Source organism: Triturus cristatus, chromosome 4_1 (assembly GCF_964204655.1).
Source record: "Triturus cristatus chromosome 4_1, aTriCri1.1, whole genome shotgun sequence".
Classification (NCBI taxonomy): Eukaryota; Metazoa; Chordata; class Amphibia; order Caudata; family Salamandridae; genus Triturus; species Triturus cristatus.
The window spans coordinates 1,231,840,852-1,231,867,219 of NC_140585.1; the positions used below are offsets into that span (position 1 = coordinate 1,231,840,852).

General features: G+C 46.5%; 1 long non-coding RNA gene across 1 annotated transcript in view; it reads left to right on the forward strand.

Moving 5' to 3' along the window:
* The window catches only part of LOC146856474 (uncharacterized), a 77,142-nt gene that overhangs the window by 37,108 nt on the left and 13,666 nt on the right, over nt 1-26,368 (forward strand). Inside the window, exon 3 of the long non-coding RNA XR_014980952.1 lies at nt 8,265-8,330. This is a non-coding gene — a long non-coding RNA (uncharacterized LOC146856474). The remainder of the gene's footprint in view (nt 1-8,264; nt 8,331-26,368) is intronic.

Consider the following 26,368-nt stretch of genomic DNA (forward strand, 5'->3'; position numbering starts at 1 on the left):
CCAGAGTGAGGGCTTCGGTGGTCAGGAAGTGGGCTATTTTTCAGATCTTCCTGAGCTGAAAAAAGCAAGAGGACACAGTGGCATTGACCTGATGTATCATAGAGAGATCGTGGGAGATGTAAACCCCTAGGCTTTTCACTTTGTCAGCAGGGAGGGGGGGGGGGCCAAGTGAGAGGGGCCAGAAGGTGGAGTTCCAAGGGTTGGATGGGCCTCCGACAAGAACAAGCTCCGTCTTGTCGGGATTGAGTTTGAGATGGTGGGCGCCCATCCAATTGCTGATATGGCAGAGGGTGGATTGGAAATTTTGGGCCGCATCATCAGAGGAGTCAAGGTTGAAAACAAGCTGAATGTCATCTGCATAATTAAATGCAGAGACATTCCAGCCCCGGAGGGAACGGATCAGGGGGGTGAGATACAGGTTAAAAAGAAGTGGTGACAAGGACGAACCCTGTGGAACACCACAGGTAAGCATCCTCCTGTCAGCCGAGAACTGGGAGAGTCGGACAGATTGGTGGCGGTCCGTCAGAAAGGAACGGACCCAGTTAAGTGCCGTCCCGCCGATGCCCGCCTCTTTGACACGGTCGACCAAGATGGTATGGTCGACCGTGTCAAAGGCAGCCGACAGATCCAAGAGGACCAAGACTTGGCTGATGTTGGAGTCGGCGCCTCTACGGAGTTCCTCCATGACAGAGAGGATAACCGCCTCGGTCGAGTGTGCAGGTCTAAACCCGGCTTGCTGGGAATCAAGGAAGTTGGAATCTTCGATGAAGGAACTGAGGATGCTGGTAACGTGAGACTCCACTACCTTACTCAAGTAAGGGAGCAGGGAAATGGGGCGGAAATTGCCCAGGACCCCGGGATCAGCGTTGGGTTTCTTTAATATAGGAACCACCTCAGCGTTCTTAAACTGGCTGGGAACCTGACCGAGCAGTAGAGAGTTGTTCAGGAGGGCCAGCGGAGGGGCGGGGCAAGCCGAGAAGGCAGCCCGGAGAATCGTAGGAGGGCAACAATCTGTGGGGGAACCAGATGAAATTTTATTAAGTAAGGAGAGAAAGTCTTTCTCTGGTATGGGGGGGAGCTGGGTGAGGGAGTGAGGGTTAAAAGAGGGGGTGGCCTCAGAGAGAGCCGTCACCGGCGGTCCGGAAGATATACTGTTTTTGATTTTACTGATTTTTTCTATAAAGAAACAGTTGAGAGAATCACAGAGGGCCTGGGACGGAAGAGGTTTGATAGTCACCCTATCCGGATGTGAAAGCTCTTCCACAATGGCAAAAATTTCTTTGGGTTTTTGCACAGAGTTGAGGATTTTTGAGGAGAAGTAGGTGGTTTTAGCTGCTGAGATAGCCTGTTTATATTCTCCAGATAGTTTTAGAAAATGAAGTTTCTCTAAAGGATCGTAGTTTCTACGCCAATGACGTTCAGCTTGGCGAAGCCCCAGTTTGAGGGATTTAAGGCTATCTGAGAACCACCGATGAGCGTCATGGGGACGCTTGGCTCTGACTAGTTTGAGGGGAGCGACCTTGTCGCTGGCAATTTCTAACCATTTAGTTAATGCAGCTTCTTGAGATTCTAAGGAGCCAAGACAGGACGGGGCCGAGGAAATAAGAGAGGTGAGGAAGCAATTGTGATCTGCTTTATTCCAATTGCGAGCCAAAAGGCTAGGGCCTCGGCTGTGAGGGGGTGGTGGAGGGATCAGAAGACAAAAAGAAATAAGAGAGTGGTCCGACCAATGACAAGGTAATATCGAGAGCGACTTGATTTCCAGGTTGTAGGTCCACACCTGGTCTAGGATGTGGCCTTTAGAGTGGGTGGCTGTATGAATATGTTGAGAGCCATTAAGCCCACTTAGCAGGTCAGTGAAGGCCAAGGAATGAGGGCTTTCATTTGCATCTGATGGCCAGTAGTTAAAATCACCTAAGACCAGGATTTTAGAATTGTTGATTGTGAGCTGAGAGAGTAGATCACCAAAAAGGGAAGAAAAGTTAGGCATGGGTTGAGGGGGACGATATACCAAAACACAGGTGACAGGGGACACCGAGGAATCAAATCTGATTACCAGGCAGTCAACCTGGGGGATAGTGAGTAATGAAAGGGAACTGAACCTGAGAGGAGATTTGATAATAGCGGCTACACCGCCTCCTGGTTTGCCAGCCGGCCGGTTGACTTGGAGAATGTAATAACCCGGTGGAATGGCTGCCAAGATGTCGGGGGAGGAGTCGTCATTCAGCCAAGTCTCCGTTAGGAGAAGGATGTCAGGTCGGTCTGAATCCAGGAGGTGGTGAATGTCAGATTGATGTCTGACAAGTGACCGGGTGTATTCAGGGGTAAGGGAGGATGGGAGGGTCCTGATTTCGGGGAAAGACGTGCGGGCTTGGTAAACGCCAAGCTGTTGTAGGTTATGATGGCTGGCGGATTCCAGCGGCCAGGGTGAGTGGAGAGCAGTTAAGTCCCTGGGGCCATAGGATGTGAGTTGGGCAGAGTGGCAGGCCCCAGGCCCCGGCCGGCCGCGGACGGGCGCAGACGGGCTTGCCTTAGGCGCGCCTTCGGCGCGCCATCGTCGCGCCCGCTGCGCTCGTCCGCTGCGCTTCCGGTAGGGGCACATCCTATGTACTGGTAGGGGAAGGGTTGGAAAAGGGGCGTGGCCAGCGCCGGTAGGCGTGTCCCGGAAAGTGCGGCAATGGCGGCAGATGTAAACACAGACACCTCGCCCGCACCAGCGCTAAGTCCGCTGTGCAGGGGTGTCCGGAATCAGCTCAAATGCGCAGAAAGCAGGTAAGCATGAAGTTTTTAAAAGCAAAAATTACAACTTTCAAGCGGTTTTAAAAGCATAAACAGTTCGTAGCTCCCGGCTGTGCCTCAGGAGAAATGCGTGAACAGAGCAGCGCTAGTGATCTGCGCTTTAATAGGCTTGTGGCGAAGAGGGGCGTGGCCAGCGCCGGTGGGCGTGTCCCGGAAAATGTGGCAATGGCGGCAGATGTAAACACAGACACCTCGCCCGCACCAGCGCTAAGTCCGCTGTGCAGGGGTGTCCGGAATCAGCTCAAATGCGCAGAAAGCAGGTAAGCATGAAGTTTTTAAAAGCAAAAATTACAACTTTCAAGCAGTTTTAAAAGCATAAACAGTTCGTAGCTCCCGGCTGTGCCTCAGGAGAAATGCGTGAACTGTCCAGGCCCCAGTGCCAGCGCTTTCTCCATAAAACCGATGGACTTTAACCCACTTATAAGTAGGGCTCCCAGTTTTATGGTATTTATGTTTTCGACATTTCTGTCTGTATTTATTCATCTTTATTTTGAGCTAATCTTATCTGTATTTATCCATATTTATTTTGGGGTTTGTGGGGAAAAAAAGCTTAAATTGGAATATTTCCACATTTACTTACCCAGTGAATGTACACTCTTACTTGAATGCCCACCAGGATCCAGTGGTATCAGCACCCACAGATGACAAATCAATATAGTTATATGAAACCATGCAGATTTTAGTAACAACTTTATGCATATCTACTGCTGTTCAAGCCTCAATACAAACATGTATTTCTTTTTACCCCCCTTACCTGTCAATCAGCACTGCTATTGGTCTGGCTGTCATTGCTGACAGCATTTAGAATCACTCAAAAAAACAACCTAATGTCTGTTTTTCCCCACATTTAAAAAATAAATACAGACAGGAAAATAAGTTTTTTTCTGTCTTTATTTATCTGTAAAAATCAGTAAAAACGGAAAACATGGAGCCTTGCTTATAAGTCCCTAGTAAATGGTACCAGTGGTACCCAGAGCATGGGAGTTAAAGTGGTCACCAGGGCCTGAAGCACTGTTTGTGCCACCCTGGGTGACCCAGGTAAATTGATGATAGCAGTCCTGTCATTACAGTCTACAAGTGCAATGCAAACTGCTCAAACTCGACTTTGCCCTCACCACATCTGGCAAGGTCAAAGCACTATTTTTCATATATGCCAGTCACCCTGAAGAAAGTCTCCTGAGCCCACGAGGCTGGGTGTATAATATCAAAGGTGAGGACATATAAGAGCAAGGTTATATGTCCCTATAGTATCCTTTTCCATTAAGGGTATCTATGAATGATCAGCGGTCCACAGGAAAACTTGGACTGGTGCCCGGGAAAACTCCAGGTCACCAACTCCATCATGTTACTGCCAAAATCTGTCATGTTTGGTATCAAACAACATGCCTCATCACCCCCGACGATTCTTGAGTCAAGGTTGATGTGGCATGCACCCAGGTAGCTACCTTAGATGTTGCCTACCTGGTTGCCCCATCCTTTCCTGTGCTCTAGCTGCCAGCCCGCAGCAGCTGTCACCAAGACAGGAATCTGACCCCCTGCCAGGAGGTTTTAAGTCTCCCAGGAGTCAGAAACAATGGCCTGGACGGGAAGGAGGTCCCACCTCTTTCCGTGACAGTGTGGCTAGTGAAGTGTTACATCAAGGCGGCGAGTTTCAAAGCTTAGACCGCCCATTCCTCTAGTTACACCTGAATGCTATTTACCACTCTACCAGGACGGAGCTAAGGATTTATTATTGTGAATTCAAGGGCCATGCTTGGGGTATTGTGAGAGTATTGCATAGGGAAACCTAACCAGCATCATATCATGATACTCCACTTCCCTACATGCAGCTCTTCATATGTTGACACCTCTTGCAGCATATGCAACATTATCAGCTGGTTCACCCAGTGCTTAATTTGATACAGAATATGCCGGTGCTCAGCACTGGCATTTGATTTTCTGTACCAGCACATGTGACAGTACACCACATGGTGGCACTGTTTGTCTATTTTTAAGGCGAGCACATCAACAGTTCAATATTTCAGTATACATAAAAAATTGATAATAACAGTTATCCAAGCAATTTGTATAGCTTTAGGTGGCCTAGAATAGTCTGAATTGTGTTACCTGTAGGAGTGTCATGATTAGTAGTTGTGCTGGTAATGGCATTGGTGGCACTGGCAGGGGTGATGGGTAGTGCACACTGCAGGGGCCTTCTGAGGAGGGCCACGGCACATCCTTTTTTATTTTTTTACAAATAAAGCACTTAGCTGTGATGTTGACTCTTCTTGTAGCTCCACTTGTGGGAACTAATTTGGTACTTGCTGTAACATCGGCTTCCATGCCTACTGCAGTGACACCGACTCCTCTTGACAGTTACAACAACATCAACTCTTCTTGCAGATGCTGCAACGTTGACATTTCTTGCCTCTATGAGCTTTTCCACTACTCCGCCTTGACATTGATGACTTTTTTACTCCTCTGCCATCATTAGCAGCAGCTAGGGAGGAGACTAGTCTTGCCCCTGTAGCAACACTGATTCCTCTAGGAGCTACTGCAACATAATCTCTTTTTATTGCACTGATGTATCTTGTGTCTGTTGCATCATTGACATCTGTTGCAACCGCAGCAGTGTTGCCTGCTCTCCTGGCTGTTGCAGGAGGAAGTCTTTTAGTCGTTATGACATTCACTCATGTAATCCCTGAGCAGACACCAGAGAAGTCGGTGCAATAATCATCCTAGACCAGGAATATGGGGAGATCCCATCCGACTTCATTAGATATTGGCATCACGAATACAGGAGACTGCAGCGGAGGCAGAACTTGTTTAATCCATCCTGTGGCATCAGGAAAGAGGATTAAGAAGCCTTCTGTGAACCCAACGCCTTTAATCCAGATGTAAGGAGTTCAAGTGGATTAAAAAATGGAGCCCAAGAACACAGAATGAAACAGAATCAGATTTGAAAAGGACAGGCATTTCATAATACCAGGAAAGTCTAGCGAGAGTCAGGCCGTAAGAGTGGGACCAAGAAAGGTAAACGCCATGCCAGAGGTCAAGCCGAAGACCCCGGAAAGAAACCAAAGACATCCTGAGGGTTAAGATTTTGAAGGTGAAGCCTGTAGTTCAGCATCATTTTTGCAAAAAGGATCCTCCACAAATGCCAAATGAAGAGGTGTATTTAAAGAGGGGAAGTGGTGTACCCGATGACAGGGCAATGCATACCAAAAAAGAGGAAGTGGTGCAATAGAAGACCAGAAGTGCTATACAAAAAGAAGTGGCATACCATAAGATGGGAAGTTGTGTACCGGAAGATGGGACATGACACACCTGGATATGGGAAGTCACAAACAGTAGGATTGAAAATGGAAACCAGAAGAGAGGAAAAGGTGTACAGAAAGATGTGCAGCGCTTAACGGAAAATGAGGAGATGAGTTCCAGAAGGTGAGAAATCCTGTAGGAGCACCAAATTGTTAATAGTTAAAAACTGAAGAGGTGAAAACAAACACCCAAAGACTAAAAAACGAGCAGTGGGAAGCAAACCCTTGAAAGCTCAAGCACAGACAATGCTGAAAGACAGAAATTTGACAAGAAAGCAAACTAGTGAAGACAGAAACCAGACTTCAAGCAGGTGCAAATTTAAACATAGTTACCTCAAAAGAGGAGCAAACTAACAATCCTAGGAGCACAACAAAAACATGCAGCCAACCCCCAAAACCCGCTGAGTAACCAATCTCTTCATGTCAAATATTGGCTTGCAGGTCAAATCCTAGATGTTAAAATCATCAAGAGGGAGTAACAAAACCTTCCAACCTATGCCTAATTTGCACACAAAAAAATGTGAAGGGGGGCAAAGTTTTTGTTTGGAGTCAGCTGCCAAATGCCGGTGTAGCTGAATACCAAGGCTGACTTTTCTCCATGCCACTTTTTGCCCCTTTCTTCCACCTTCCTACGCTTCATCTCTCCTTCTCATTCTTGCAAGCTCCTTTACATCCTTGGTTTCTTCCTTTGTCAATGTCTTCCTATGCTTATGTTCATGCCTCTTTCTTCCTTTTCTGCCATTCTCTCGCTTGCTCCAGGTCATAGTCTGATGCTGAAAAATAAGAACCGGTGCCCAATGCCTGCAGCCACGTGCCCCTCTTAAAACTCTGCCTTAAAGCCAGAAACCACAATGGGTAGAAAATCCACAGTTGTACGCCAGAACAACGCAGGGAAATACATTGCAAGCATTAACCACACATTTTCTTTACCCCGCACTTTGTTTTACAAGTGCTTATGCTTTTACAATGTATGCCATCACCACGCATTGTTTTTATATATATTGGGGGGGGGGGGGGGGAGGATGTGGTTTCATGGCTAGACCTGCCGACTTTGGAGCTGGGTAACCAGGTTCGAGCCTCGGCTCAACATCCTGTGATTCTTGACAAATCACTTAATCTCCCCGTGCCTACCGAAAATGAATGTATCCTTGTGTAACGTAACTGGTGTTCATGTAAAGCGCTCCAATACTTTTGGGTCGAGTTTGCGCGATATAAATCTGCAAAAAAAATACAAAACAATGTATTTGTAGGGGGAGATCCCCCACCCCCCCAAAAACTACCTTAAATGTGTGGTAAAGGCATGCATTGTGAAAACATATACATGTGCATGGTAAAAGCATGTGGTAAAAACCTTGTTGTAAAGGTTGTTTCCCAAAATCCACAACCCAGAAACCTAAAAGGGACCACTTCCTTACTAGTTGAACTTCCACGCATTATTGCAAGCCAGTAGACTTTCTCCATCTGTGGGTCTAGGAAGGTGCTATAGGTATCCAAAGAAAATATGAGAGCCACAATGCAATGTACCCACTGACTACTTCTTTTATTCTACTGAATAAAAATGGCAGCCAACCCTGTGCACCTCTATTGAAGGAGCAGCTTAATAAAACAGTTTTCAAACTCTAACTGAAAAAATATTTTGAGGCAAACACTCTTTCATGCCCACCACTGCTCCCCTTCTTCTGACACCCATTGCACATTTCACGAGCAGGGAAGGGAATGATAGGATAGGGATGCGATGTTTGCAACTGCGGCTGAAAATGGCCATGGCTGTCAGCACACTCTTGAAAGAGAATATTCAAGGGGTTTCTCCATAATGATTAACACCCTTCAAACCAACCTACGTAATATTGTCATATAGTGCCCATCCATTTTCTCCCGCCTGTCACCTCATCCAGGTTCGCCCCATATTTCTAGGATATAAGGGGGACGGTTGCGTGAACAGGTAACCATGGATACCGTGCTTTGATTATGTTTGCCAACGAGAGAGATCCTTTTCTCGAGTGGTACATCAACAAAGTCAGAAAACAGAAGGAAATAATGTCGAAAGGCTTATCCCAGGCTGTGGAGAGTCACTGACGCGTGCGGGCATGAAATGCGGCAGGCATCTCCTGCCAAGAAACTGATTCCACCTATTAAAAGTGTCTTTTTTTTTGTTTTTCTCCTCCACAGCGGGATAAAGAAGGATAATCAAGAGCCCTGGAACAACCTTGGTCCGAACCCCTAGGTCAATCAATGGTAAGACACACAGGCTAAGTTGGTGGGCAGTGCGACCGCAAGAGAATCCATTAGCTGTAGTCTTTGCAGCAGTAGTCATGTCCCACTCAGCTATTAAATTAGTGCCCATACTTCATAAATTTTTTTATCATCCCAGCAATTTCACCCCATCAGTTTTTCGCCAGTTCATTTCCCAGCAACCATTACCAAACGAGGTGTGGCTAGTAAAGCGGGTGTAATCAGTGTGCCGCTATTCATGTTCCTTAAGCCTGCTAATGTTTATTTGACTGGTGAGTGGGTATTTTACGTGATACTAAGAAGGCCCCTTACAGCAGATTCAGGGTAATTTGGAGAACTGAACACAAACAAAGATGCAAAATCAGGATCCAGACTGTTGCAGCAAACAGTGAGGAACAGGGGCGTAGCTTAGTCATTGAGATTCGAGGGCAGAAACTGTCTGGTACTGAGTACCTGCACTTCTTTTATTTGAAAGGGAGTACCTGCACTTCTCAGCACTGCTGCAATCATTTAATGGGAGAGTACCGGCACTTCTCAGGAACAAAAAGGCACTCTAATTAGTGAGAACCTACACTTCTAAATATATCCATTTAAAGCACTGCAGATTTCCCAACTAAAAAATGCAGTGGGCCACAGAGTGAATGGGTGAGATTGCTAATGTTTGATATGAACTGTTCCAATGAGGGCGAGGGTGAGAACTAATTTGCATTAGGTGGCCCACTGGTGCTGATTTAGAGTTTGGCGTTGAGGTACTCTGTTGCAACCATGTCAGAGTACCGTGTCTGCCAAATTCAAGATCCGCCCATCCAATTTTGAGTAGGACAGATAGCAAGTTTTATGGCGACGGAGTACAATGTACTGCATTGATGTAAAACTTTCAGGCCCGACGGACTAGATGCCGTCTGAGGTAAGACATCTAACCGCCTTACTTAGAGTGGACAGTCAGATGGCTTTTTTTTTTGTTGTTTTTTTTATTGTCCATCACCACTAGGTACATCCTCTGGAAACGTTTGATGTCCAGCCATCATGTTTCACGGAGCTGTCTGTCAAACTTTTCCTTCATTGACAGGAACATGGGGGTTGCTGCAGAAGGATTCCAGGTTTCCATGCAGCCAACTGCATGGGTGCCGAACATCACGCTAAAAAGTGCTGCCCCATTTCCCGCCTTGGGGGCAGGCCTATCCATGCCAGTTGGAACCCAGAGGAGGCATCTTTGTGCTAATTTCTTTGTCTTTTACCAGTGTTTGCTGTGTGGTGGTGGGACTATAACATAGATGGCAAAGCACAAGTTAGGCCCAAATTTTGAAGGGGCCGCCGTTAAGAAATCTAGTACCCTCAATGGCTATATTGAAAAAGTGGTGGGCGCTCTAAAAAAAAAAAAACATTTTTCTTGTGGAGAAACGTCTCTCAATAGCCCTGTCGAAATCTGATCCAGAAGCACAGGAATGTGTGGACAGAACTCATCCCAACAAACAAGCCTCCTCTCTCCCTGCTCAAACCGACTCTTATGCCCGCCACCACCCATTAAACACAAAAGAGGGCCCACACCTAAGAAGACCAAAAATCTCTATCAAGCCTCCTATAGGTTCTTTCTTGCCAATTGTCCATTTTAAGTGCAAAGAGACTACTGAGGTACTGTTCAAGCAATTCGGCAAAGAGATTGTTGACCTTATTGAGTCCAAGATGTCAGAGCTGTGTGGGCGTCTGGGGCACATTGAGGCCAAATTAACAAATCTGGACATCAGACTTGATCATAGTGGGGCTGAAAGGGGCAATACCAACGAGCAGAGACCCCCTAGCTCTCCTCTCAGGATCAGCGGCAACCGATTGTGAGGAGGGTGCAGACTGCCACTTGTTTGTTAAGCAAATACCATGTCACCGGTCTGGCTGTTTTATCTCCCCCAAGCCTCAGGGAAACTGTATTAACCAACACAACAGTGAGGGGCTCAGCACAACAGAAAGTCCTCTTCATCTTGCTAAGCCATTAGGGCCAACTCCAGGTTGTGCTTCTAGATATAACCTTCCTCTGGCCGCGTGTCTCTATGTAGTTATGCTGGCTGATGTTTAAATGTTGCACTCTAAAGTAAGCGAGTCCACGCTGGATCTCATCAATAAATCAGTACACTGGATTAAGGGGAATTCCAGGCCCGAGGGATCCTTATTCTATGAAGTACTTATGGCCAGAAGGCTGGGATGGATCGGTAAAATGCCTAAGGAATTGGTGGGGGGGGTTGTGTCATTGTCTCTTTAGGAATCCTATGTTGGCTCGACATTCGATTGGGACCTATCAGCAAAGTAACTCCTTTAGCGGCAATATTAAGATCTTGCCTCTTGGATTCTTTTATAGAGCCTGGTAAGAATCCCCCATCCTATTATCTCTCAAACACGTTTATTTACTGTCCCCGTCTGTAACTGTTTTGCTGCCCTGGGTGATCTTTCTGTAAATGATTGACTCAGCCCCAGCAATGTGATAAATCCTTCTTCCATAAAGGAGCTTAGCTGGGGTTTGGGCGACTCAGCAATTCACTCTAGTGCATCACTTACCTTGGAATCCATTACTATCCCAAAGCGTAAAGAGACGTTAAGACCACCTAAAGAATGGACTCTAATCACCCATGTGGATCTGGCCTATGATGTGAACATTTTGTCCTGGAACATTGCGGGCCATGGGTGCGTCAGATACTTACGTATGACATCATTTGTTTTCAGGAGACTTGGGCGACCGAGGTTGTTAACGTGGATAGTTATTACTCTCGTTCAGTCCGTTCTTCTGTGGGCAGGGCTAATGTGGGTTGAACTTCCTGGTTCAAAGGTACCTTGCACTGTAGTGTCACCCTGATCCGTATGTATAGGCTTTTATTTGTAACATTTTTGTCTTCGTGGCCTAAAGGTATGAGTATTGTTTTAATCAATTTGTAGATCAGTTATTTTGATTTAGATCATACTGACAACCTTAATGAGCTGTCAGATTTTATTTCAGGCCTCGATGCATTGTTGGCCTCTTTGCACAATAGTTTTCACATCATAATAGGTGGTGATTTTAATGTTAAATTAGGGCCAATTCAGATGGAAAATGCGCAAACTATGTTTGAATGTCTTAGCATTGGAAACTACAGGATATACCAGGAAAAGAGAGGTCAGGCCCTCTTTCAAATAATCAAAAGGTTTAATCTCCAAAATGTCACTGATCTCTGTACTGGGGTGAATGTATGACATTGTTCTGCATTCTGTCCATCAACTGGTGTTTTTGCATTTGTCACCCCGAGTGGGACGGGTATGCTCAGACGTGAGTCCCGTGCTCTCCATGCCACTGGAATCAAGCTATCCTGGCTGAAGAGGGGTGAAACCCCGAAACCGGACCTAGGATGCTTGTTTCCATTCCAGGGAGGACCTGGCTTGGCAGTTCGGGCTGGACTGTTCCCATGAGGCACAGGGTCAAGACTGATTTGCATATGGCTGGGTTCAAACTGGAATGGCATGGTGAGCAAAAAGACGATGGATTTAGGCCCAGATCTCTGTACTGGGGTGAATGTATGACATTGTTCTGCATTCTGTCCATCAACTGTTGTTTTTGCATTTGTCACCCCGAGTGGGACGGGTATGCTCAGACGTGAGTCCCGTGCTCTCCATGCCACTGGAATCAAGCTGTCCTGGCTGAAGAGGGGTGAAACCCCGAACCGGTCCTAGGATGCTTGTTTCCAGTCTAGGGAGGACCTGGCTTGGCAGTTCGGGCTGGACTGTTCCCATGAGGCACAGGGTCAAGACTGATTTGCATATGGCTGGGCTCAAACTGGAATGGCATGGTGAGCAAAAAAACGATGGATTTAGGCCCAGATCTCTGTACTGGGGTGAATGTATGACATTGTTCTGCATTCTGTCCATCAAATGTTGTTTTTGCATTTGTCACTCTGAGTGGGACGGGTATGCTCAGACGTGAGTCCCGTGCTCTCCATGCCACTGGAATCAAGCTATCTTGGCTGAGGAGGGGTGAAACCCCGAAACCGGTCCTAGGATGCTTGTTTCCAGTCCAGGAAGGACCTGGCCTGGCAGTTCGGGCTGGACTGTTCCCATGAGGCACAGGGTCAAGACTGATTTGCATAAGGCTGGGTTCAAACTGGAATGGCATTGTGAGCAAAAAAACGATGGATTTAGGCCCAGATCTCTGTACTGGGGTGAATGTATGACATTGTTCTGCATTCTGTCCATCAACTGTTGTTTTTGCATTTGTCACCCCGAGTGGGACGGGTATGCTCAGACGTGAGTCCCGTGCTCTCCATGCCACTGGAATCAAGCTATCCTGGCTGAAGAGGGGTGAAACCCCGAAACCGGTCCTAGGATGGTTGTTTCCAGTCCAGGGAGGACCTGGCTTGGCAGTTCGGGCTGGACTGTTCCCATGAGGCACAGGGTCAAGACTGATTTGCATATGGCTGGGTTCAAACTGGAATGGCATGGTGAGCCAAAAACGATGAATTTAGGCCCAGATCTCTGTACTGGGGTGAATGTATGACATTGTTCTGCATTCTGTCCATCAACTGTTTTTGCATTTGTCACCCCGAGTGGGACGGGTATGCTCAGACGTGAGTCCCGTGCTCTCCATGCCACTGGAATCAAGCTATCCTGGCTGAAGAGGGGTGAAACCCCGAAACCGGTCCTAGGATGCTTGTTTCCAATCCAGGGAGGACCTGGCTTGGCAGTTCGGGCTGGACTGTTCCCATGAGGCACAGGGTCAAGACTGATTTGCATATGGCTGGGTTCAAACTGGAATGGCATGGTGAGCAAAAAAACGATGGATTTAGGCCCAGATCTCTGTACTGGGGTGAATGTATGACATTGTTCTGCATTCTGTCCATCAACTGTTGTTTTTGCACTGAATTTTATGATGCATTCTACACGACTAAAGTTACCTTGGAGAGGGGGGAGTGTTCCTCAGTAATAGACTATATCTTTGTTAGCCAAGATTTGTGCGACTGGGTGTCTAGGCCCACAAATGAAGAAAGCCCACAGAGTAACCAGAACCCCTTGAGTCTTGGCTTAAAAACCTCAAGGGAAGGGGGGGAGGGCTATGATCTTGGCCGCCCTGTCCATTGAAGTTAAATCCCAGGGTCTGCGGTGGGTTTGGAGACATGTTGTTGTGAACACCCTCTTAAAAAAGATATGCTTTGACTACCTCCCTGTGGTACTTGCCTGTCTCAACCCATCTGAAAGGCACTGGGATGTGTCCATCCATTTTGTTGAATTGGGATTAGTGGCCCAGTAGTCTGCTGATGAAACCTAGCATACCAGGGCCAGATGGGCACAAGTGGTTTGATCAATCATGCAGAAAGACCTCAATGCGACTCCAATTCAGTTAAATTCATGGCATATGTAAAGCGCACACTTGCCTCTGAGGAGGTGTTCTGGTGCTAGCGGACAGCACATTAGTGATAGTCAAACAGTGACAATTATATAGCCATAAGAAGTATTGAACAGGAAAGTTTTGAGATTGCTTCTAAAAACGGAGTCTGAAGGGCTACAGCGTAGACTGAGCGGCAGGTAAGTAAAGGCCAAGTAAGTAAAGGAACGACCGTCTCATCTGGCTTTACATATGCAAGCAACATACAAAAGCTTCAGATTGTTGGACCTCAAGGCTCTGGACTGGGAGTTAGGTCTAAGTCTCCTCTTCAGATATATACGGGTGTAGGCACTAAAAACTAAAATGGGAGCCTTAAATTGAGTTCTCTTAGTCAAGGGAAGCCAGTGAAGATGCAGCAAATGAGGAGAAATAGTTGAAGAGAAGGAATCTTCAGAATGAGTTGAGCAACAGAATTCTGGATGTATTGAAGCCGCTGAATAAGGACAGTAGGGAGCCCTAAATAGAAACTATTGGCATATTCCAATTTAACCGTAACCAAAGCGTGGACAACAATTTTTCTGGAGTCCACCAGAATGAGGTAGAGCATTCTTCTAAGAGATCTGAGGGTGGTAAAATAGGAGGCAGAGAAAGATCTGATTTGAGGTTCAAATGTAAGATGGGAATCAAATTTCACCCCCAGGTCTCTGGCCATCGAAGTGGGGGCCGGGGCAGCAACTAATTTAGGTGGCCACCACAGACTAGCATCAGTTTTATCTGAGTTTAGTTTAAGGTAGCATCCAAGCCACTGCATCTTTCACACACTGCTTATAAGAGCTTAGCAATAAGGGCGTATGTTCCTGGAAAACTAAAAAGAGCTGGGTGTTATCCGCATACAAGACCACCTGCACCCACCATGTTTCCACCAATTTAGCAATAGACTCCAGATAGATATTAAAAAGAGTAGGGCTAAGTGCTGAGTGCTGGGGGATGCCACATACCACAGTTTTGGAAGAAGAGGTGAAAGGAGGCAGGAAGACTGTTCGGGAACGATCCGACATTAAAGATTTCAACCAATGCAGAGCTTGGCCTTTGACACCAATTCTTTCAATTCTATCAAGTAAGATGACATGAGAGACGGTGTCAAAGACAGAAGTCAGATCCAGCAACATAAGCAACACAGGAGCGTCTCTGATCAAGTTTTTCCTTAATAAATTCTGATACCTCAAGCAGAGTGGACTCAGTGCTTTAGCCGTAGCGAAAAACAGGTTGAGAATCATGCAAAAAAGAATTAGATTTTAAAATATGTGACAACTGTTTCTTGACCCTTTTCTCTAAAAGCTTAGCTACGTTGGGGAGAAAAGAAATGGGCCTACAATTACTAAGAACATTAGGATCAGCTGATGGCTTCTTTAACATCAAGAGCAACAGTGCACAACCTGACCTAATTCCAGTGATTTATCCATCAGCATGTTAATAATAGGACTAACCATGATCTCCGACCACCCACCACTACGACCCCGATGCCCTCCTTGCACTCAACCCAGGAAGGAACAACAACTGCAAGCTGTCCACGCCGAAAACCACCCATGGCCAGTTCTCCTGCCACTACTGCTGCCATACCTTTGCCTCCGACCATGCCACTGCGGACACGATGAATGCCAACACCTCAGGAGCCCTAAACTGCATCCTCCTCAACGTACGGTCCCTGCACAGACACGCCATAGAGATCTGGGACCTCCTCGACACCCTCTCACCAGACGTCGCCTTCTTCTCAGAAACCTGGACCAATGCCTCCTCAGCCCCCGACATCGCCACCACCATCCCTAATGGATACAAGATCCAGAGAAAGGACAGCCCCAACCATCCAGGAGGAGTACTCGCCATCACACACAAAAGCTCCCTCCGACTCTCCACCTCCACCACGAGCAACTCTCTCTCCACCACCGAACACCTTCACTTGCAGGTCCAGACCAGCCCTAGAACCACACTTCACGGCACCCTCGTCTACAGACCCCCTGAACCCTGCACTCCGTTCGCCACGCCGACCTCATTGCACCCCACGCCATCACCTCCACGGACTACATACTCGTCGGAAACCTAAACTTCCAGCACGACAAGCCTAATGGCCCCAATGCCACCACCCTCCTGGAACCCCTCGGCAACATCGGACTGCAACAGCTCATCACCACGCCTACCCACAAGGCAGGCCACACCCTCGACCCCAGCTTCGCAGGAGGTAACAACATCAATTTCAGCCACACTACGGAACCCACATGGACGGACCACCACTGCACACACTTCCACGTCGACAAACCCACGCCACCCAAACCTGCAAAACGCCCTCCCACAAAGGTGCTGGAGCAAAGTCACTGAGGAGCAGATCAACTCCAACCTCAACAACGACGTCCCCACCACCTCGACCGACATCGCATCCAAAGAACTCCACAAATGGATCTCCAGCTGCACAGACAAGCTCGCTCCCCTACGTAACCCCGACAAACAGCGCCCCAGGAAGGCCACCTGGTTCACCACCGACCTCCAAGAATTCAGACGCACATGCAGATGCCTCGAGAAAATCTGGAGAAACAGCCAAACGTCAGAAGACCGCACCACCTACAAGAACGCCATGACAGAATACCACCAACACATCAGATCCACCAAAAGGGCCTTCATGCAAAACAAGATCCTCGCCAACTCCGGCAACTCCAAGGAACTCTTCCACGTCATCCAGGAATTCACCAAGCCCGCCAGCGAAACCAAGGACATCACCCCTTCCCAGGACCTCTGCAACAAGCTTGGATCCTACTTCCATCTGAAAATCAAGAGCCTCTACGACAACGACCAGACACCTGACTCCAAAACCACTTTCCTCTCCAGCAACGCCATCCAGACCACCGTCCCCTCCTGGACCCCAGTCATCATGAAAGACACCACTTCAAACATAAAAGCCATCCACGCAGGGGCTCCCATGGACCCCTGCCCGCCGCACATCTTCCACAGAGCCGCCACTGCCATCGCTCCAGAACTATAGCACACCATCAACGCCACTTAAAAGACCGGCATCTTTCCCGACGACTGGAAACGCATAGAAGTCAGACCCTGCTCAAGAAGCCCTCTGCTGATCCCACGGATCTCAAGAAAAACCGTCTCATCTCCCTCCTCTCTTTTGCGGCTAAAGTCACTGAGAAGACCGTCATTGTACAACTAACAACATTCATCGAAGAAAACTCCATCCTAAACCCCTCCCAATCTGGATTCCGCAGCAACCACAGCACCTAGACCGCTCTACTCGCCGCCACAGAGGACATCCGCACCCTCCCCGACCAAGGATACACTGCAGCCCTAATCCTACTCGACCTCAGCAGCTTTCGACACCGACTCCCACAGCACACTCACCGCCAGACTCCATGACGTCGGCATACAAGGAACAGCCCTCTACTGGGTCCACTCATTCCTCACCGGCAGAACCCAAAGAATCAGACTACCTCCCTTCCTGTCCGAACCCACGTTAATCAACTGCGGAGTACCCCAAGGATCATCGCTCAGCCCCACGCTCTTCAACATCTACATGGCCCCCTCGCCACCATCGTCAGACAGCACAGACTCAGCATAGTATCCTACACCGACAACACTCCCTCTCCCTCACCAAGGACCCCATCACCACCAGACTAAACTTCCAGGAAGGAATGAAGGACGTTGTATCCTGGATGAGCAGAAGCTGCCTGAAGCTCAACTCGGAGAAGATGGAGGTCCTCGTCCTCGGACCCTCCCCCCTCTGCATGGGACAACACCTTTTGGCCCACAGCCCTCGGCAGCCCTCCCACCCCCACCGACCATGCCAGGGACCTCGGCATTGTACTCGACTCCTCGCTCTCCATGACCCGACAGGTCAACTCCATCGCCTCCAGCTGTTTCAACACCCTCTGCATCCTCTGAAAGACTTTTAAATGGATCCCCCCCCGAATCAAGAAAGAGCATCACCCATGCACTCATAACCAGCAGACTCGACTACGGAAATGCCTTCTATGCCGGGATCAGCAAGTCTCTGCTCCACAAGCTCCAGGCCATACGGAACACCACAGCCAGAATTGTACTCGGCATCACCCGACACAAACACATCACCCAACACCTGCGGAACCTCCACTGGTTCCTCACTGAGAAGAGAGTCACTTTCAAGATACTCACCCACACCTACAAATGCCTCCACAACACCGGACACCAATACCTCAACGAAAGAGTCTCCTTCCACCAACCCAAAAAAACTGATCCGCCGAACTCGCCGAAACCCCTTTCATCCACAGAGCCAGAACAGGTGGAAGAGCCTTCTCCTACATCGCAGCGAAGACCTGGATCGAGCTCCTGATAGACATCAGACGCGCACCCTTCCTGAACATCTTCAAAAGGACACTCAAGACATGGCTCTTCAACTGAAGTGAGATGCCTACACCCCCCCCCCAGCGCCTTGAGCCCCTTACAGCGAGTAGTGCGCTTAGAATTCCCCTGATTGATTGAACCATGTCGCCCGCTAGCTTTAAGAAGGCAGGAGGATAGGGATCTAATGGAGTTCCCGATTTACACCTTACATATTCAAACACAGAGTCAGCTAAGGAAATGGGGTCAAACCTCATAAGAAGGGGGCCAGAAGATGTAGAGTCCGGAGAGACCACATCAGATGAAGTTGAAGCAGAAAATTGATTAAAAAGGTTCTGAAACTTCTCATGAAAAAAGTTCGAGAGGTCTTGGAAAAGATCTTTGAGGTAGTAGGAGCGATTTCTGTAGCCGAAGGAGATAGACAATTTAAAAAAGTTCTCAGGACGTATTAGCTGCCACACAGATAGAAGCAGCAATATAGGTTTTCTGCGCTTTCCAGATAGAGGAGTAGTAGCATTTCAACGTGGATATAGATAAACTGCTTTATCCTCATTACCATAGATCCTTCTCCAGCGCCGTTCAAGTATTTTACAATATGATTTTTCTGCTTCAAGTGCCTCCGAGAACCAAGATGCAGAAGGAGATAATCTGCTGGAGGGGTTAGTTCTGATGGGGGCAATTGTGTCTAATGCAGAGATCAACCAGTTATTAAAACAGGCTACATCAGATTCCAAAACTCCATTGCAAATAAAGGATCTAGACCGTAGGGCCTGCACCAAAGAGGCTTCTGTTATCTTGGCCCATGATCTGGAAGTGTTCAATGTTGGTCCTTGAGCCTGCCTGAGGACTAGTGAGAGAATGCCAAAAGGGATCATAAAATGGTCAGACCAAGAGAGCTTAAAAGCCGGTCTGACCCTAATCGTATCAATAGATGAAAAAATAAGATCAAGCGTATGACCTGCCGAGTGCGTGGGTTCCGTGATAAAATTTTCCAAATTGAAACCTTCTACAGAACACACACATTTTGTGCTGGTTTACTGTTGAAATTATCAATATGAAGATTGAAATTCCCTATGCCATGAAATTCACGTGAAGAGGCGATAGTTGGCCAAGGGTGTCCACAAGCGAAAGGAGGAAGTCCGCATACGAATCAGGAGGATGATAGATAAGGGCACCAGACAGAGAAAACGTAGGAGTAAGAACAATGGTGAAAGCCAAACCTTCTATGATATTACCAGTCACCAATTTAGAGAGAGAGCATGAATAGGGGGAACGGTGTACAATAGCAAGCCCCCCACCATTTCACCCTGCACGATCCAGATGCTTAATGGAAAAATTGGGCGGGATGGCTAAGGCTATATCTGTGGCAGACTACTCATTCAGCCATTTTTCAGTCAAAAACATAAAATCACAGGTATTAGCCATAAGTAAATTATATATATCCAGCGCATGACTGGGTAAGGAGCACCAATTAATGAGACAGGCAGAAAAGGAGTGAAGAAAATTAGATGAAGGTCCAGCTTCAAGCCCCCCACAAATAGGTAAAGCAGAATTAGGAGAACCCTCTAATGAAAAAAAACAGCCAGTGCAACTAAAGACATCATGCTCTGCCGGCAGCCCAAGTTAAAAAGTGTGAAGATTACAAACAACCTTGTTTAAGTTTAAAAGCTCCGCTGTAAAAAAGGTTCTACTTCTGGCAGTATGGCTGGGATAACCGGCAGCACAGCTGGCGCTGGTTGCAATCCAGACGCGGACAGGCATAGACGGGCTTGCCTTAGACGCACCTTAGGCACGCCAGCAGCATGTCCGCTGTGCGTCTGTTGACCGGCGTCCACTTTATAGCCTACAAAGCGATTCGGAAACCACCCACCTACTAAAAATGGCTCCTCACAGTGGCATCGCCGAAAAGCAAGAATGAAAGAGAAGGCCGGAACTGCTTGCCCACGCCCTCGAACAAAATAGCCCCAACAATTTTATTGTATTGGTAAAAAGCAAGTCCTCTCAACATTGAAAATTTTAAAGTAAAGCACAATTCTTAAAAAATATCCCACAGATATTTTTAAAAACATTTCACATGCAGAGCTAACCGAATGGCCTTAAAGAAAATACCCAGGGATACATCAAGAGTGCACCAATGTAGAGTGGAGTACAGGCTCGCTCAAAGTTCAAGACATAAAGAACTGCAGACTGAATCCTGGGATGAGCTTGTTCTGTCCTGTAGGTAAAAAGATACTGGAGATTTTTGGGCAGACACAACACATATCAAGTTTGTGAGGGTTAAGTCTAGCACCGTTACTACTACCATCAGCCAGTAGTCCTGGGTCATTCACGTTAAAGCAGTGTACTAGCTTGTTAGTGCCACTCCGATTAGGGAAGATGAGGTGACATTTCCCCTGGCATTGGAATACACTGTAGAGGAAGTAAGGGAGGCAATTAACAAAAGCCTGTCCAAGAAGGCCCCTGGCCCGAACCGGGTTACCATGGATTTGAACAAATGTGTTCCGGATCTATGGGCCCCTCTGCTATGCAATTGTTTCAACGCCCTCTTTAAGACTGGTCTCTCTTGATCATGGTGTAGAGCTGTAATAGTCCTAGTATTTAAAAAGAGCAACCACCAATTACCAGAATGTTATTGAACGATATCTTTATTGGATTCAGTGGTTAAGCTGGTGGGCAGGGTGGTGTTGGAAAGCCTCTTAGACTGGGCTAGGTAAGCTGATACTCTGCCGAAGGTGCAGTATGGTTTCCATGAGGGGCTTGGCATGATGGAGCAATGGCTCAATTTGCACCTGCTGATCAGTAAATACACCATCGCTAAGCAGGGCTTCATCTACATAGCCTTCATGGACCTAGCCTGTGCCTTCAACAACGTGGTGAGGTCCAAACTTTGGGAGACTGACTAATTTGGGGGTTGACTGGGACCTGGTTAAATTATCAAGAGCTCTCCCTTATGCCTTGTCTGCATAAGTGATGAATGGTCCCTCAGGGCAGAGGACAGACTGGTTCAAAATAGTGTGAGGGGTATGCCAGGGGTGCATTTTAGATCCCCTGTTGTTCATGCTTTATATCAATGGCTTAGGTTCTGCCCTATCTGCTAAAACCTCTGACGCCCCTTCCATTGGCAGCAGAAAGGTCCCTGTCCTCTTATATGCGGACAATGCTATATTACTTTCAAGAACCCCAAATGGCTTAAACATATTGTTCCAAGAATTTGTCAACTTCATGGGCTTTCTTGGGTTGGTTACAAAGCATTCCAAAACTTTCATAATGACATGAAGTCTCAAGCAAACCAAGATGCGGGGTGTTAACCCCTTCAGCGCTCATGACGGAACCACTCCGTCATGAGCCACGGGTGCCGTGTGCTCATGACGGAGAGGTTCCGTCATGCTGCGGCCGTTGGCCGCCGCTCCTCCCACGCTGCGCTGATTCCCCGCCTGTGCGGGCGATTAGCGCAGTGGGCGGAGTCATGACGGAACCACTCCGTCATGAGCACAGCTCAACCGTGGCTCATGACGGAGTGGCTCCGTCATGAGCACAGCGCCACCGCGCTGCCCCCAACCCCCCCCAGCGCTGCGGCGGAATTCCTGCCGCAGCCAAGGGGTTAAGCTACAAGGTAAACAACAAAAATAGTGGTGCGCTCGTGCACAAAGCATGTATGCAGAAACAATGACACCCAACTTATTTTCATCTGTAATCTTACAATGGTGTTTGTCTATTTTAGTGCATGATCATAACAAAACAAGTAGTCCAAACTTGTACAGTGTGATGAATGTTTCTGTTTACTCCTTCTTAGTTCAATCAATTAATCAGTAAAAATCTCCCCAAAAATGTTTGATTCTTTTGAATTATAATCATACAATCAGTCAGATGTTATAGTCAATGATAGATGATTATAGATGATTTGGCAGACATGCGTTTCATCCACTTTGTAGTCTTTTTCAAGGCTTAATTTAAGTATATATTCCAAATATTAGAACACAAAATGGTATAACATGGTTTAAATTGAACCCATGCTTTCAATCGGGCCTTCCTGGCCTCCGCGGCTCAATGCTGAATTACCGTGGTGTATCTGGATGGTGACTGTAGGTTCTTTTGGGGGTTTCATCCTTGATTGCAAAGAATTAGATACTTGGCTTCAATTGCTTTTCACTCAGGTCCTTTCTTTGAATGATACGATATTGGCTTTGTGATTACCTGGAGCCGCATCCCTGTTTCTTTCTATATACTCCAATGCATACACTATGCAATAAAGACATTAAAAGTGTGATTTAAATAGCGCCATACTGGGGCCGTTTGTTTCAATATACGTTATGGCTCCTTATTTACTTGGCGCCATTACTCTTGTTTCTTCAGACTCTCAACCATACACTTTGAAGTGTTGTTTGACAGGCATGTTATTAATTCCAGACGCTCACAATTGTGGGAGGATTTAGTGGGAATTTTATACAAGTCCACAATTTTGGGGGGGTTTAGTGGTAATTTTATACAAGTCCATTTGCTTGCAATGCCTTTTGGGCTTCTATTTCATGTTTGCTTTAAACAGCAGACAGGCAATTTAAATGTTTGAATTGATTGTAGGGATTCCAAGTAACACTATTGGACACAGATTCAAAACCATTTTTTGTTTTGTAATATTTTGAATTTATACCAAAGTTAAGCCTTGAGAAAGTCCACAGGATGGATAAAACACGCGTCAGCTATGTTATCTCTAATCAGCTATCATTGACTGTATCATCTGTAAGTAATAACCACTGGAACATCTGACTGATTGAATGATTATAATTCAGAAGAATCAAACATTTTGGGGGAAATTTGTACCGATTAATTGATTGAACTAAGAAACATTCATCACGTTATAAAAGTTTGGACCCCTTGTGATCATGCACGAAAATAGCCAAACACCATTTTCAGATTAGAGATGAAAATAAGTTGGGTGTCATTGTTTCCGAATACATGCTTTGTGCACAAGTGCTCCACTTGTACACCATAACTTTGACAGAAGGAGTAAAGGCAGGGTGGCAGACAAAGTCCTCCACCAACCTGACCATCTACCAAACCCTAATTCACGCCCTCTGTGAGTGGCACTGCAGGCGGAAAACTATGGTTTGGTATGCTACACCGAGAGACTGACTGTGGTTAGACAGTTTACAAGCATTCGTCCTATCAACTTTTGTGTGTTTGATTGCAAGTTGTATGTCTGGAAACCTGACACTGGCACAGGATTCCAAGCCAGGTACTGCCAATAGTTGTGTGAATTCTAAAAAAGTAGTACATTTGCATCCGTACCTGACAACTTACAAAATAACTTCACCGTGTGAGGAGGGGGCAGGTCTGGTGCGGAGAGCTATCTAAGAGACACTCTGCCCCTCACCAAGCCCCCGCCCCCTCCCCCAAAAAAGAAAGGGTCATCAAGGCTGTCGCCGATGTCCTGGGCAGTTTTCACAGTTTTTAATGGACACAGACTGCTTACAGCCACTTAAACGAGCTGGAAATCCAGTGTTTACAGTGGTTTTCATCTCTTTTCCATGCCACCATGTGATTTCAGCTCCTCACTGGGTAACCGTGTGAAGGGAGCCGAAATTGTGTGAGACACGGTGGCACCGTGTGAGTTGGCAGGTATGCATCCATTCAAAGAGTACATCTATGGGTGCAAATTTGCTACTTTTCTGGTAAACCAGCCACTATTCATATATTTATGATGATTATCAAAATATCAAAAAGTTGAAACCTCTTCCCAGCCTGTGTTAAATCCTTTTCTATGTGCCCACCACAAAGCCACCTCAAGAGACTGCGTGAAGTATAAAATGCTGCAAGCTGGATGTTGCATTGAACTCACAGGAAAAGAACCCGTTAAAGCTGCCCAGAGATTACTGCACTGACTGCTGTGGCTATCAAAGGGCTATCAAAGATAATGATAGGACTTGTGTATGACTTCTACATAAAGCGCTACATGCTATCCTTTCTAAAGACGCATCCAGCACTGTTATTACACACTATGTAGTTACGACCCTACATACTTCTACTGAAAGTGTTCCTTTTGTGCCTTCGGTAAAGTTCAAAATAGAGGGAGGAAAGGGTGTTTTTTGTTAGGTAATCTCAGGACTGGAAGCCTCTCTTGGGAAACTGAGAAGCGGGAGAAACCAAGTGCTCAAGACATCACTCAAAGCCTCCATTTTCTGCTGATGCCCCGGTACTACTATTCTTATGTGTAGCGTAATGGCCAGCATTAATGAGTTCTTTGTTCAGAGGTGCACTTACATAAATGACCTCACCCCGAGGAATGCCTGATTGAAAGCATGGGTTCCAATTAAACCATGTTATACCATTTTGTGTTCTAATATTTGGAATTTATACTTAAATTAAGCCTTGAAAAAGTCTACAAAGTGGACGAAACGCATGTCGACTATATCATCTATAATCAACTATCATTGACTATAACATCTGACTGTATGATTATAATTCAGAAGAATCAAACATTTTTGGGGAGATTTTTACTGATTAATTGATTGAACTTAGAAGGAGTAAACAGAAACATTCATCACACTGTACAAGTTTGGACTACTTGTTTTGTTATGATCATGAACTAAAATAGACAAACACCATTGTAAGATTACAGATGAAAATAAGTTGGGTGTTATTGTTTCTGCATACATGCTTATTGCACTGGGAGTCAATCCTGGCCTGTTAGTGTGCCAGTAGTTATGCCCAACGTAGGCAGTTATGATGGAACTAATTATGCTCATCAGATTGTAACTGTGCCACTGACCTTTCTCATTAGAAAGTAACTTTGCCAATAATCATGCTACCCAAAAGACATGACGATGCCAGCACTAATGCTCCATCAGTTTTGTACCAGTAAATGTGTCAAAGAGAAAAGAATATCAGTAACTGCACCCAAAAAGAGTGATCATGTCAGTATTCATTCTCCACTGTGTTGCTAATCGTTGCCCACTGCGCTGGTAATCATGCCCCTTTGCACAGGTAATCATGCCATATTGTGCTGGTAATCATGCCCCATTGCTCTGGTAATTATGCCATATTGCACATGAAATCATGCCACATTGCTCTGGTAATCATGCCAAATTGAGCTGGTAATCATGCCACATTATGCTGGTAATCATGCTGCATTGCACTGGTAATCATTCCTCTTTGCACATGTAATCATGCCACATTGCTCTGGTAATCATGCCACATTGCACTGATAATCATGCCACATTGCACTGGTAATCATGCCACATTGCACTGGTAATTATGCCATATTGCACTGGTAATAATGCCGCATTGCACTGGTAATCATGCCGCCTTGCACTGGTAATCATGCTGCCTTGCACTGGCAATCAGGTCACTTTGCACAGGTAATCATGCCGCATTGAGCTGGTAATCATTTCACATTACACTGGTAATCATGTCCCTTTGCACAGGTAATCATGCCCCATTGAGCTTGTAATCATGCCACATTGCACTGGTAATCATGCCACATTGCATTGGTAATCATGCCCCTTTGCACAGGTAATCATGCCCCATTGAGCTGGTAATCATGCCACATTGCACTGGTAATCATGCCACATTGCATTGGTAATCATGTCCCTTTGCACTGGTAATCATACTGCATTGCGCTGGTAATCATGCCACTTTGCGCTGGTAATCATGCCACATTGCGCTAGTAAACATGCCCCATTGAGCTGATATTCATGCCCCATTGCGCTGGTAATCATGCCCCATTGAGCTGGTAATCATGCCCCATCGCGCTGATAGCCATGCCACCATCAGCTATGGTACATGCAATTATGCCCCATTCTTTACTGTGCCAAAAATCTTCTATACAGCAGAGTGTTGTGCCATTAATTTTCTCTTTTTAGTTCAAACACAATGAGCAGTCCATCTTTGGTATTGGTTCTTTTATTCCCAAAATCAGTATAGGGCATTCACCTGTGCAGGAAACTACAGGATTCGGTCGCTATATTGGAGCTGGATCAGGAATGTGGGCTAGACCCAGTGAAATATACTGAATTTGCCCCGGTGTAATTGGTGTAATTTTCCGACACTGGGAAATACTCAGCAGCACCCGCACCTTGTCTGCTTTCCACCTGCAGACGGTAAGGGAGCATTCTTATTTTTACTTCCCGCTGGGCCCAAAACAAAGGCATTACTTTAAGCACATCAACCATTTTTTGTTGGCGTATCATGCTAGGAGCTATCTGGAGCCTAACACCTAGATGCCAGTGCAATGGAAGGAAATAAAGGCACACAGCTTGTTATCACTTCACAAGTACTTAAGAGAACTACGATTTGGAGGCACTTCTATTATTTTGTACAGTCACTGTATATAAAATGTTAG